This window comes from Mandrillus leucophaeus, unplaced genomic scaffold (genome assembly GCF_000951045.1).
Source record: "Mandrillus leucophaeus isolate KB7577 unplaced genomic scaffold, Mleu.le_1.0 Scaffold336, whole genome shotgun sequence".
Classification (NCBI taxonomy): Eukaryota; Metazoa; Chordata; class Mammalia; order Primates; family Cercopithecidae; genus Mandrillus; species Mandrillus leucophaeus.
This window is the reverse complement of record NW_012103543.1, coordinates 2,450,058-2,463,149: the sequence shown is the minus strand read 5'-3', so window position 1 is coordinate 2,463,149 and position 13,092 is coordinate 2,450,058. Positions and strand designations below refer to the sequence as shown.

Below are 13,092 nucleotides of genomic sequence, written 5' to 3'. Positions count from 1 at the left end.
AGCCTGGCAACAGAGCGAGACTCCGTAAAAACAAACAAACAAGCAAAAACAAGGAAAGGCCTAATTTGTTTTCCTTGTCCTAGACTTCTAACTCAGATTTACAAAGGCTTAAATCAAACAGAATACACTGAAGTTTTCTGATGCTTCTTACGAGGTATCAACATTTCCCAGCTCATGCTAATTTATATATCTACAGTTCCTTATGATATACAAAATATGTACATCTATTTACTTATTGTATTCCCCAAGATGCATTTTTTGCATGCAGATGTTTCATTACGTGGATAAATGAACTAAATTTCAGAGAACTTAAGTAACTTGGCCGAGGTTAAGTAAATAGCAGTGTCAGAATTAAGCCCTGAATTCTGCTTTCCTCACTTTTAATATTATGAACTTTCCGTTTTCTCTTCGGTGTTAGGGAGAAGCATTCAGTACAAATCTTCAGGACTCTAAACACTTAAAAAGGTCCTTCCTGACATGACAACTGAGAGTGAATTCTAGGGTCAATCTGAAATGTGATTTTTAGAAAAAGATCCCAGAGAAATTCAATTAACTGGTAGGGACATGCCATCCCTAACTTGGGCCATATCTACCAAATCTATTTTTAAAGACTGACTTTTAGTATGCCAAACATTCTATACCACTGAGCTCTATTACACAGATTTCTAATTGGTTTGTATGACAAGAGATTGTGATTTAACTCTCTCATATATTTGGAAGGAAAGCTTTTCTTCTCTTCCTTTTGTGATTATACTGCAAATCTCACAAAACCAGCCAAGCCTGAAAAATCCAGGAGCTTATTCTTGAACTCCATGGCTCAATAAAGATGCACAACCTAGAGTTATTTCTGAGACCCCTTAAAAATATGTCTTGTGTTGGCTGAAGTTTGACACAGGAGGGCACACAGCAGCATGCCAAAATGATACCGTTTGGATCCTTTATTATAATATATATATTTTTTCTTTTTAAGTCAGACCACACAAAGAATCATTCAGCTAGAGCAAAAGCTCTTCAGCAGATTTCAGAACTGCTTAGGAAACTGTCAGAGTGGACCCATCAGTATGAGAGCCACAGTCAGAGCAAATGCCACAGGGTGTGTTCGACCAGCATGATGAACACCTTCCTTTTCCCCAGATGCTCAGATGGCTGCGTGGCTCGGGGCTGTGTTTTCTGAAGTTCTAATGCAACCCTCCCAAGGCCCCATGAACCTGTTAACTGGATCAGGTTTTGGTGGGTCCTTTCATGAATAGGCAGAAGCACCGGCTCTGTGAATTGGAGGTGGCTTCCTTGCTTCCAAAGTCATCATGCAGAGTGTCCTGATAGCATGGGAACATCTCAAGTGTAGCCAGCAGAGTAGACGCTTCATTTTTAAGCCCTTGCTAGAAGGCAGAGAAAGGGGAAGTTTCTTCAGTGCTTAGCAGTCTGCTCCTCCCACTGATGAATTTTTAATCACACATTTTCCTCCCTTAAGTTAAAATTGATAAAATCTCTATACATGTGTCATGTTTGACAATTGATAATCACGTTGAAAAATAACAATATTGTTGACTATACAAGGCAATTTCTTCAAATTGAGTAATGATGTGATGTGTGTGGTTAACTGTCTCTACCCAGGAAGTGGTTTTATTTAAAAGTTTTGTGCTCACCCCACCCCCCGCCTTTTTCTTCCCCCAGTACTGAAATTAAGCAGCATCCAACACAGGCCTACTCTTACGACATGTGACTTTACTGTTTTCCGTTTTTGTTGAAAGAGTCATTAGCAGTTAGGAGTTGATGGCAGTTTCAATAACAGGTCATTGCCGAGAAAAGGTAAGTTTTAACTTTATGTTGTACATGAAATTTAAACTTGAACATGTTTGGCAGAGTTTCCTACGTTTTGGTGTGAATGTACAAACATTTCTACAAAATATGATGCTTTTACCTGTGCTTAAAACATGCACTGGTTTCCTTTGGCGTAGAAAAGAATGTTCTTTACATATTTGCAGCTGTCAAATTCCAATGTCTCTTACTAAAATATTATAATAATAAGATGATTTGCTAAGATTTTGTACTAAACTGTTAAAGACAGAATAAGGTATACAGTTTTAGTTTGAAGTGCATTTAAAAATGACTACTAGAAATAATGTGAGACTTTGCACCTTTAACCAACTGTTTTATAAAAATACGTATTGTTCAACATCCAAATAAGGAAAGAGAAAGAGGCATTTTATAACAGTGAGAAACAGCTTGAATTTCAGTGTGAAAGATACTCACTCTAAAGCATTGTATCAATGTTAGCATTAAAAGCCCTTAAAAGGTTAATATGTAGCTAATTAAAAAGCAAAGAGATTTTAAAATGTAAAAGAATACTGTCTATCATGACACTTGAAAATTTTTTTTCTAAATTTCATTTAAGATATAGGGTGAAATGAGGGTAAGTTTCTAATTCATAAGCAAAATTTTGTATTTAGAAAAGAAGTCACAGCTGATTTCATTGAAGGTTACTCTGAGAAGAGAGGCAAATTAGAGGTATACTTTTGTTATTTATGTAATTATATAATTTTCCTTCTTTGAAATATTACAAAATAATAAACCTTACAAATGAAAAGGATTTGTTAGTCATAAACTGACTCGTAATTTTCTTTTATATTGACTTCTTGCTTTTACAGAATGTCTTTGTGTGCTGTAACATGTGTGCAGAAAACATCAAAATATTGCTAATCTCAGAGACAAATACCTAAAATAAATCTGACTGTAGATTTTTGAAAGAATTTTAATAAAAGCCCAAGATATGATCCATTCTTCCCTAATATTATTTTTATTGTGCTGTTGGATGGGATAAGTGATGGCCCCCACAACACCTATTTTTTTGTGTTATTAAAGAATGGTTACAGGGTTGATAAGTGGCAACAATTTTCTTTTCTTTTATTGTCTTCTATTGAAAAACACACATAAATGTTTTTTGACATGGTCAATTTAGTAGGAAATTATTAGGCATACTAGTACACTCCATTTCAAGACCTCTTCAATTGTCAATACTGAAGCTATCTACTTGTTGACTATTAAAATGATCACAGAAAAATAGAGATTAGAACTTAGTGTTCAATACACTTTTTATTGTTAGAGTATAAGAAGACCTTGGTAATATGTATTTGCTTTGATATTCTGATTAGATTTTCAATTTGTTGCATTTTCTCACAATGGAAAGCATTATTTAAATCTGTCTTCAATATTGTGGTTCTGAACCTCTGCATCTATAGAAGCTGTATAATTCAGATAATTTTGGTTGATACGTTATTACTTTATTTCATTTTATTATAAAAGAATATCAAATGAATAAATACATGCAATACTTACATGTTAGCAAGAATGAATATACAGATAAACATCTGGCATTGGAGAAAAGTCCATGAAAATTTTTTAAACTGTTTAATGCTTTTAAGAAACAAATTCACTGTAAAAATGAGTAGTTTCTTGCAGAAACTGTTAAATTAAAATACACATATTTTATGGAATGTGTGTAAAATTAAGAATGAATTGAAGTGAACTTGATAAAACTGTTAAATTAAAATACACATATTTTATGGAATATGTGTAAAATTAAGAATGAATTGAAGTGAACTTGATATGAATTTAGAAAGATCAATGAGTAAAGATGATAGGTAAATTAAAATACCTTCAGAATTGTTTGTAAAATGAAGTAATGTACAGACCAAATTTTAAGACAGTTAATTGCAAATAAGTTACTATAGAATTCCATTACTTTATGTGTTTTAAGTGGATGAGTCAGAAACAAGTTTTGATGAAATGAAAATAATATACAAGATTTTATTTGGAAAGTCATATTAAAGCTGATTTGCTCAGAGAATGTCGTCCTTTTCCACTTGGGGCCAGCATTCAGCAAGATTCAGAAAGGAGAAAATCTTTCCTTGATATTCCTCCTGTTGCTCCTTTTTAATACTTTCTTCTGTAACAGCCTGCTCTGCTCCTAATTTAGAGTCTCATAACCTTGGTACCTAGAAAGATAGACCCTTCCATTCAATGGCTCCTTTCAATCACTTGAACTTTTAAAATGTACTCATCCCATTTTCCAGCACTTAGGAATCTAATAAAAATAATCCACACTTATAGGAGAAGGCTACAGAGCTTTGACTTCCTAGCCAGGCCTCCCTTTCTCCTCCCAGTGGAATTTCAATATGTTCTTTCAGCAGACAGGGCCCAAAGGATTAGCTAAATGTTGGATCTCAAGTGAGGATACTGATGCCATGGTAAATGGTTGCGGGAAGACTTTAGAGGGAGAGTGTTTTGTTAACCATTGGTCCTGCCTGTGATGTTTAAACACAGAATTTCTGAAAGTGTCTCATATGAAGGATCTATCCCAGTGATGTATCCATTTCTTTAAGATATTCCTGAATAAAGAAACACCTTTCTTGCAGCAGGAATAATAATTGCAAGCACCTTTCTTGCAATTATGATTAAAAAAAAATTGCACTACATTTTCAGGCAATTTTGATATTCCCATACACTTAGAAATTATTTAACATAATTAGTTTTTAATAGCTGTATTTTTTAAAGTTATTGAACACTCTGCATTTAATTCTTTGGATACCAAAAGCATATTTTTTACACTGTACAATAAATGCTACATAATTAGACTTTAAAATGCCCTTGTAAGTATTCTAAATTTCAGCGTAGAGTGGGCAAAACTTCTTTGTTTGCAAATGATAGAAAATGAGTTCAAATTAGCCTAGGCAAAATAGATATTCTTTTATGCGTGAAAAGTCCAAGGACAACAAAGTCAGGAATGGCTGGATCCAGGAGCTCACACAGGATTATCAGGAGTAGGTCTCATCTTTTTTCATTCCTCAGCTCTTCTTTTCACTGTGCTGTAAGCAGTCTCTAGTGGAAGCTCTCACAAAATTGTCAAGCTACTACTGATCCTTTCAACAAACTGTGGGGAAAGAATGCCTTTCCCCAATCACCACAGCAAAGTGTCAGATTTAGATCTGATAGGACTAAACTGGATCACATGACCATAGCTGAACAATTACTGAACCTGGGTGCAGACAGCCTGCATGACCATGCCTAGCTCACAGGCCCACTCCTGCACTGGGGTGCAGCATTTGGACTCTCTGCTGAAAACAGGAGTCTCCTGATGTGGAAATTAAAATGCTTTCCCCAGAAGAAAGGACAAAAGCCTCAGAATTCTACTACAGAGTCACATACGGTCCCATTTTAAATGATCATTATTTCCCAACTTCTTCAAATTCCATAATTGTACAAAAATACAGTTTTAATTTAAAGGCGGATCTCATTGAAACATGAGTTTTAATTAAACTAAATTTAAAAATATTTTTCAACAGCTACTGTATGTTTGACAACTCCTCACTACATTTGCCTTCTAAAAGCTTGTAATCTAGAGTGACTATTATTTTAATAATTATGATGCAAATAAAATTTGTCAAGTACCATAAGAAGATACAGAGAACGCTCTATTAGGGTTCAGAAATTCATCCAGCATTTTTGCATTCCTGTTATTTGCCGGGCCATAAACTAGAGAATTTTGTAGGTGTTATATCATCTGATCACATACTTTCAGGAAGTTCTGGACAGTTTTGGAGGAAATTTTTGTGTAGTTTTCAGGGAAATCTAGCACTGGGAAGATGAGAAACATTGCAAAGGACAGGAAGGAAATGTGTCAAGGCACAAAAACATTGAGTGTCAGAGAATTCCAAGGCAGTGTGAATTCTCCAGTTTTGTTAGACGGAAGTATAGTAATAGGAGGTAAGGCCAGAAAGATAGTGTGAGATCATAAATAGAGTGGACCTCGATATAAGTAACGACAGGGTTCTTGAGCAGGGGAAATACATAATTGGATGTCCACACTTTTACATCTTCATGGGTTGTCTATCTAGGGTCAGGATTTATTTGTTTCTTCCATTTATCTCACTGTGAAGTGACATTCTCTTTGCAGAAGAGTTTGAGGTCAGTGGAGATATTTCTGTAAGGACAGGCACTGACTTATCTGTTCAGGTGCCTGAGGTTCTTATTCAGGTTATGGTTATAACCATCTATTTCTTTCATTTGAGGAAGGCCTTTTGTTTTGTTTGCTTTTAATCTGAGAATAGATGATATAGCGAGATGGTTCAAAATCAACAAAAAACCTAAATACAATGTTTTTAGATAAATTATTTCTTATATTTTTATTCCTATCTATCCCATTTATCCCCATCTTAATCCAACATAACCACTTTTCATATGTTTTATATATTTTATACTTCACAGTTTATGCAAAAACCATATATATATATATGCACATCTATGTGTGTATGTATATAGCATAACTGCATGCACCTCTCCACTTTGCTTTTTTTCTTTTAGAAATACAGATTAGAGATATTTTATAATAAAACTAAGAAACTAATTCTCTTTTTTACAGCTATATAATATTCCACTGTATGGAAATAATATACTTAATTTAACCAGCCTCCTGTAAAAAGAGTGATGGATGTTTTCAAGTTTTTCTAATTCAGTGAATGTCGGTGTAATTGTTTCTATTTGAAAATCTATCTATCTGTCTGTCTATCTATCTATCTATCTATCTATCTATCTATCTATCTATCTAATCTATCTATCTATAACAAATTTCCAAAAATAACATTTATGAGACAAAGGATAAAATAATTTTGATAGTTGTTGCCAAACTGTCCTTCATGTTATTGGTAACTTTTTGAACTTCCACCAGCACTTAATGAGAATGCGTACAGAAGCTCCATTGTTTTTTCACGGGATTGCGTTGCTGAGCTTTTCAGGTTTTGCCAGTCTCTAACAACTATATCTCAACACAGTGTTATTGGTATTTCTGCTATTATGGTTAAAATTGGTTTTGTTTTTAAAAGATTAAAGGTCGATTTGCTTTCCTTATAAGAAAATGTATTCTTTCTCAGCTGTATAACTAAAGACAAAAACATTAGTGACTTTAGTGACACTCAAGCCTTGGAGTGAGATGTCAAAGGAAGCGAAGAACTAGAGATAGCATATATAAATTGCTGTATTCCTTTTCTTTTCTTTTTTTGAGACCGAGTCTCTCTCTGTCGCCCAGGCTGGAGTGCACTAGTGCGATCTCCACTCACTGCAAGCTCCCCCTCCCGGGTTCACGGCATTCTCCTGCCTCAGCCTCCCGAGTAGCTGGGACTACAGGTGCCCGCCACCACGCCCGGCTATTTTTTTTTTTTTTTTTTGGTATTTTGAGTATAGACGGAGTGTCACCGTGTTAGCCAGGATGGTCTTGATCTCCTGACCTCGCGATCCGCCCACCTCGGCCTCCCAAAGTGCTGGGATTACAGGTGTGAGCCCCTGCGCCCAGCCTAAATGCTGTATTCCTTTTCTAAAGCTTGAAATAGACAGTAGCTTAAAAGGGTGATAAAGTATGAACGTTCAAGTGAAGGAGGAGAAAAGGAATGAAAATAAAGAAACCCAACAAGGTCTCAGAGGAGACTAAGACAGATGGGTATAATTGCTAGCTCAAGTAGATAAATTAACCTTAAACAGAAGAGAGAGCACTTTAATGAGCGTGAATGTAGATTAATTGAATATAAATAAGATCCAGTGAGGAGAGGAATTTGAGGGAATACATGCTTCATAGTTTCTATCTTTGCTTAAATGGTAGGAAAGTTCATCTGATGAAAGTATTTTCTACGTGTCAAAAACTGGACGGAATATCTTATTTTAAAACTTGTCCCTGTTAGTAACACACAATACGATTGTGGATTTTGCAACTTATTTTTTCTCTTTCACTGGTTATTAGTCCAATTCAATTCAACTCCATAAATAATTTTGAACTCTAAGTATACTATGTTGTCCTAAGAATTGCTGGAGACACAAATAATTAGATATGCTACTTAGCCAATGAAAACAGTTCAGTAGGTAAGAGGTAGACAAAGATAAGGATCTAAATATCAATTATACATATAAGTCCAGTGTCATAGAAATATTATAGAATATACCATTGACAGAATCCCAAAGGTCTCCATTTTGCCAAATCTAATAGCCATTTATGTATCTTTATATTATTCACTGTCTGAGCTGCATTTGATGCTATCGAACACTCCTTCCCTCTTGAAACCCTCTTTTCATTTGACTTCTGAGAAATGTTTTTCTTCCAGTTTTCCTCCAAACTACCTGAATGCTCTTTCTGTGTCCTTTGCTAACACTACCTCATCATCCAGCTCTCTAAATGTTGGAATGTCCTGAGATCAGTCTTTGGATTTCTACTTGTCTTCTAGGTTTATTCCTTTGTGATTTTATTTAGTTTCATGACCTTAAATGTTATTGATATACTAATTAGATTTCAAGACCAAACCTTTTCTCTTAGCAATAAAACTGTAAATACAATTGCCCATTCATCATCTTCACTTGAATGTCTCATAGAGACATCAAAATGAGTATACAGTACTCAAAGCAAATCTCCTAATTACTGCCCACCTGTCCCCAATCCAACTTGCTTCTTTACTTTTTGTCTCTACCTTAGTTAATGACACTATATTCATCTCTCTTTTCAGGACAAGAGTCTAAGAATTACTCCCTGATTCTACTCTTTCCCTACTACTTCCTACCCAAAGTTTCATCTAATTTATCAGCAATAAATAGAGCCTGTAAAATATAAATTTAGTTTTCATTATACTGTTCACGTGACTTTTCTCCATAATGGTCCTTAAGGTGTTATACCTTTTTTTTTTTTTTCAGGCTAATAGTTCTTTTATTTTTGATATTTTTGGTTGCGGATAGAATGACTTTTCTCAAAAAATCTTGCTAAGTGAATACAGCACAACGTGACACTTGGATGAACATCAAACTTTAGACAAAAGCACACACACCAATTTACTCTCCGGTTTCAAGTTAGAGAGAGTATCAAGAAGCATATGAAACAATGTTGGTTTGTATATGTATGAATTAATTCAAGAAGGTTGAAGAGGTGGCAACGTTTACAACCTTTTAGTCAGGCTTTATATTTGGGCCCCCCAGGTGACTCCTGTGCTGTAATATATTATTAAGCATTCTTTGAGGGCACAAAAACCATAAGTCTCCCAATCCTTAAAAATATTAGTGAAGAAAAAGATATGGAAAAAGGAAATGTAATAAATAAAAACTTCTTTTATATTACATTTTATTTTCAATTTGTTTTCTTTCAAATTGTTGCTGTGACGTACTTGAACCCTTTTTTGTGGTTCTTTTGATATATTTTTATACTTAGAAGTGATTATTGGAAATCTTAGGCTCTTATTGAATAGCTTTGTATTTCATGGAAATGAATTAGACATTAAGCAAGAGGTATAGGTACATCAGAATATCCTGAATTCAATGACTTCTTTCTACTTCCATTGCTGTTACTGCAGAATTCTCCTGACTCTCCTCCCTGCTTCTGTCTTCCGCACAATAGTCATTGACCAAGGATAGACAGAGTGGCCTTTTTAAGACTTCAACCATGCAAACTCTTCTACTATAATATTCCAAATTATTTTCTATTATACTTCAAATTAAATTCAATCTCCTCCAAGGCCCTCTTTATCTCACTACTCTGCTTTTGTTTTCCTTTATATTAGTTTGGATATGGTATTTATTATTTATTTTTCAGCGTTTAGTAGCTATTTTCACCTTAGAATGGTCCATGAGAGTATTGACCTTGCCTGTCTTTTTACTGCTAAATACCTGGAACCTAGAACAAAGGGTAGGCATATGATAACATCAATAAATATTTGTTTAGTCAAAGGATGCATGCCCTAAAGATTGACTTTGGGCTATAGAATCAAGGAAGACCATCTGGAGATGTGTAACTTTTCCTGGTCTAAAAAATAGGGTAATTTGGGAGAAGAGAAGCTAGAAATATATTTCAAATAAATGACACTATATGTACTATATATATGGTATAGTTTTAGTAAGTTGTCAGTGATGAAAGTTTGGGTTAGAATTCTGTATCCATTATATGCTTCTGAAAAATGAAACAAATAACCCACCAGCTGAAAACATATTGCCATAAACTGATGAGAAACAGCAACTACCTCTAAGTATTTAAATTTTAAGCAATTTTACTAAACTGTGATATTAAAATTGACTAATTTTATGTTCACTTTAAATCCATTTCCTAAAAGAGTCAAAACAGGACATCTTTTTAAAAGAGCTATGGAAGGTAGAATGCTCAGGAAATTGGGTGCTGAGTCAAGGGAAACTTCTGTTGCTGTTCATTTATCTTTCTGCTTTAGTTAATTTCATGTTAGAATTTTAAAGACTAAAAACTGAGCAATGGAACCCAGATTCAGCTCTCTGCTAAATGCACTGGGGAAATCAAGTAATCTGAGCTTCTGTATAATATCACCTATTCATACTTTGATGGTTCTCCTAAAGTAGAACATTAAACGAAAAAATATATGGTGATTACCTCAGTGGTGTCTTAAGCACTGTGGTAAGTACTATAGTGTTACCAAAACAAGACAATATTACCTTATTCTCAAGATGTTTACAGTTGCTTGAGAAATTCATCATTATAAATTATTAGAGTGAGATTCTTAATGATTATCATCATAGCTATGACTTATTCTGTGTAGACTATGGGACAAGGATTTTACATACCTAATTGTGTTTGGTAACCACAAAAATCATGTAAAGGGGTTTGTATCCCCATTTTAAAGATAAGGAAGCTAAGGTTAAGAGATTAAATACACAAATTTACAAAGCTATTTGGTAGGCTGGGTTATGATTTGTAGACAGATCTGCGTAATGCAAAGTCCATGTTATTTTCAGTATGCCATGCTGTAATTTTGAATCCTGTTAAGTGTTAGCAGTTAAGCATTGCTGAACTTTATTCATGAGGCCCTAGAGTCTAAAAGGCTCTAAAAGAATCCTACTTTGTTTGATGTCTAGAACAATGCCGTCTGTAGGAAACCTGTTGTTTCTTCTCTGCATATATTGGCTATGCAGAGGCGCTGTAAAACAGGTGAGGAAGAAAACGTTCTTTTGCCTTGGTTTTTGCCATACTGCAGGTGTCTTTCCTATTTGTCTTTTTCTGGTCTTCTCTGGATTCTATGTCTCCTCCTGACCCTTAATTCTCAAAAATTCCTTCTTAGATCCACCTATCCAATATGGTAGCAACTAGCCACAGGGGACTATTGAGCACTTGAAGAAGGGCTAGTATAAATTAAGTGTAAAATAAACACCAGATTTTGAAGATATCGTACAAATAAAGAAAATGTAAAATATTTAATTAATATTTTGGATTTTAATCATGCTCAATTGATTACATATCCAATTGATTACATTTTGAAGTATTGGGCTAAATAAAATTATTAAAATTAATTTCATCTATCTCATTTAACTTTTCCAATGTGGCTACAGGAAATTTTTAAACTACATGTGTGGCTCATATTATATTTCTAATGGATGCCACGGCTGTAAACCATCTTGTTTTTGGCCTCTCTTTTGACATTCTTATTATTTCAATTTCATCCCTGAAATATGGTCCTTACATTTCTATCTTTAGCCTTGGTGTCTCGTTCAAAATTTTCCCTTATTTCTAGTTGTCACTTGATACTTCCTCTGTGATGTCCCATCAGCAGGTTAAACTGATTATGTCCCATATTAACTCCATAGCCTCTCCCAAGGGTTATTCTCACCTTCCTTCCAATTTTGATTACATCTCTACTCCTGAAGTCATATTTATTATTAAGTGACATGATATTCATATCATGTATTCCATACCACTTATTCCATACATCCAATCAATTGCCATATTCAAACAGCATTTATTCCTTTCTTTCCATTTGCACATATTGTCATGGTCACTAATTGGTCATCTATTGAGTCTTATCTAGATTATGGCAAAAGAGTCTCATGCTTTTATATTGCTATTTCTCTTGCCTCTTTATTTTACTTCTTATGAATGTCTTTTAAGGCTTTATGGTGATAGTTGGGTTCGAGTAATACAAGTAAGAATGTCTATCATCTATTTGTATTCTATTTACAGTTTTAAAAGTCATTTTGCATACGTTATTTTACTTGATAATTCTAGAAAGTCAATGAGAAAGTGGGAGCTTTTAGCAGACTTCATAGAAAAAGGCAATGAAGCATGGGGAAATTGAATTGTGGGAGGACACAGAAGGGTTAGAACACATTTCAGGTATAACCATTAAAACATTACTTTTTCTCAAATTCTAGTCCGGAACTGTTTTCTTTCTTACAGAGATAGAATAGGTATTAAAAGCACAAGCTGGGAAGTCAGAAAAAATAAAATTCAACTCTGAGCCCTACCACTTGCTAGATACTATATATTATTTTGGGCAAGTTACTTAATCTTTCTGAGTCTGAGTTGGCTCATCTGTAAAATGGTGAGATTCCTCCCAAAGAAAAAAAATGAAATGATGTATTTAAAAATGTTTACCCTGCATGAGGCAAATAGCAAATCACTTTACAAAGGTTAAATGTGGTGGTAAGAGTAGAATTAGGAATTGTTTTAGCAGGTCTTTAATCAAAGAGTGACTTTTTTTTTCTTCACTATGATGTAAAAATCATGCTAGGATAATTTTGGTTTATTTCGATTCTAAGTATTATGATAAAATTATGAAACTCATCAAAAGCAATTTCTTGCTATTAGTTTCATTTTCTCAATACAGCTGTGTGGGGGAGTATAGCATAGCTGTGTGGGCAAAGGGAAGAAGAGATAACTCTTTTCTTGTTTGTTTACCAATTTTTGGTTGATATGGAAATTTTCCTTCAAGCAGCTCAAGATGTGCCCTCACCAAAAATACCCTTTAATTATGAAGTATCAACATTTATCACGTAAAACAATTCAAAAACAGGTAGGTCGTTGACTCTTAGGCCTGAAATGAAAATGAAGCAAAGAAAAACGGTGGACACGAGGAGAGAAAAGAAAGTAGAATTCTCTTGGTGCACTTTTATTTTAAATCTAATTTTTTTCATGGAGTGGTAAGGCGATAAGGTAGATGATCCACAAGACAGATCTACTAGGGTCCTAGAAAAACGAATCTGAGAAGGAAACATATAAAAGGAAACTAGGAAGTCCAGAGTGTAGGTTGCTAACCCAGTTAAGAAGTCTTTCGTCTT

The 13,092-nt window shown here is 34.3% G+C and overlaps 1 protein-coding gene across 1 annotated transcript in view; it reads left to right on the top strand.

Annotated features, from left to right (window-relative positions):
- Positions 1–1,667: 1,667 nt before the first annotated feature.
- The window catches only part of ARHGAP15 (Rho GTPase activating protein 15), a 642,246-nt gene continuing 630,821 nt past the window's right edge, over positions 1,668–13,092 (top strand). The window contains exon 1 of the mRNA XM_011988707.1: positions 1,668–1,809. The gene's annotated coding sequence lies outside the window, so the exon portion shown is untranslated. The remainder of the gene's footprint in view (positions 1,810–13,092) is intronic.